A 2197-nucleotide genomic window follows, 5' to 3' on the forward strand; every position below is an offset into this window, starting at 1 on the left:
TTCCATTTCCTGGTCCCAGTATTCCTTTTTCTTCCATCTCCTCCAACTTCCCATTCCTTGGTCTTCTTTCCAGAAACCTCAACCAAATGCATATTCATGTCCCTGGTATATTTCTATATGTCCTTGAGATCTTTCCTATCTATCATTCGTTCCCTTTGTTGCCAGGAGTCCATCCAAAATCTTGTTGTTTTTCCATTACATATCTCCCAAAAGGCATGCTAGTTAATAAGATATCTATTTTGGGCTGCTAAATTCCACATAGTCGATCCTTTTGGGGTTCTTGATATCTCAAGCTATCCTCTATTCTCTTAGGCATATTGTAATTTTTTGTCCATATTTGTTTACATAGGTCCATTCCCCCTCCAATCCATCGCCACCATAGTTTTTCTCCCATTATTTGATTCAAGATATAGGGATCTTTGAGACCAAGCCCACTGTCCATTTTATTTTTTGTTAAGCCTTGCCACGATACCAGTGCCTGCTTCCTGATCTATTGAGCCCCTCCCCATAGGAATTTCTTGAATATATCCACCATTTTGGAGAATTCCCCTTTGGGGGCTGCCATGCCTAAGAGTTGGTAAATGGTTATCAATTGTAGCACATCTTTGAGTAGGACTGTTCTGCCAACTATGTTGAGGAATCTAGAGGCACAACAATTTAGGTTTCCTTGTAATTTTTGGAGGATGTTCTGCCAATAGGATATCCTTAAAGGGTTATCTGATAGGGGCACACGTAGGTATTTGGACGAGATATATCCTGTATGAAACCCAAGGATTTTGGATAGATGGGCCTTGACATTCCCTTGGGTATTGATGAAAAAAATACAAGATTTTTCGTTGTTTATCATTGTCCCTGAGGCTTCCATGAAAGTGCTAACAATTTCCTTGATTCGACTGGATTGCTTCAAGGATACCTGACAGAAGAGCATGATATCATCTACAAAGTGTTGGTGGGAGAGGGTTAAGGCATTACCCCATATCCATAGGACTCGAAGCCTAGATTCTCTAACCTCATTTTTAATGTACCAACATAGCTCTTCTGCCACAATGATAAACATGAAAGGTGATATAGGGTCCCCTTGCCATAAGTCCCAAGTTGGATTAAACATCAAGGTAGGAATCCCGTTCAGCAGAATAGAGAAAACAGGGGAAGGGATCACGGCGAGGATCCAGTTTATCCATCTTTGGGAAAATCCATAGGCTTTGAGGATGCCCAACAGGCAACCCCAACTAAGCCTAACATAAGCCTTGGATAAGTCCAGCTTTATCATCATACCAGGAAGACTTTGAGCCTTTAGGGCTTGGAAAACTTCCTAAAATGTGATGAATCCACCTAGGATTTTCCTACCTTCTACAAATAATGTTTGCTCCAGAGAGATGAGGCTCAGTAGTATAGGTTTTCGCCATTTTACAATAAGAGTAGCAATGATTTTGTAAATAACATTACATAAGGCTGTAGGTTGGAAACCTTGAGGATCCCAGATTTCAATGTTTTAGGAATAAAATCTATAAAAGTAGATTTCAAACTAGGGCACTCCTTTTGGTTACAACGTGATTCCTCAAAAACCTCTAGGATATCTTGTTCCATGAATTTCCAGGTGGCTTGATAGAATTCTGCGTTGAACCCATCAGGTCGTAGGGATTTTTTCTTCTGCATGCCATTGAATATCTCTTCCACTTCTTCCAGGGTAGCAACAAGCATCAGGGCCATGTTCTGATCTCGAGTTATTAGTTTGGCTATGAGTTGTGTAATTCTTTGTATGGCTTCCATTCTATTTTCCGGGGGCTCTGAAAGTAGGTCTTTGAAGTGGTGTACAAGGAGCTCCTACATCTCTTCATGTTAGACTCTTCACTACCCTTCCTCATATTTCAAGGAGTATATTATGTTATGTTGTCAGTGGTGCACCATGGCTTTGTGGAAGAATCTTGTGTTTCGTTCACCTTCCCGCAACCAGTGAACATGAGATTTTTGTTTCCAGAGAATCTCTCCCTGTTTTCTTCTTTCCTCCATCTTGTTTATTAGAATTCCTTCTTCTCAGAGAAGCTCTTCAAATCTCCCTTCCTAGATAAGTTTTTGCTGGACTTTCATTTTACTCTTGTTTATCTCGTTTTGGTCCTTAATAATGTGTCAAAATTCTTCTTTATTCCATTTCCTGAGTTTCTTCTTTATCTCTTTAAGTTTCAACTAGAAGGTATGC

The sequence above is a fragment of the Pinus tabuliformis genome, chromosome 9 (assembly GCF_031772625.1).
Source record: "Pinus tabuliformis cultivar Carrire ecotype Pingquan chromosome 9, CPIR1, whole genome shotgun sequence".
NCBI classification, from domain to species: domain Eukaryota; kingdom Viridiplantae; phylum Streptophyta; class Pinopsida; order Pinales; family Pinaceae; genus Pinus; species Pinus tabuliformis.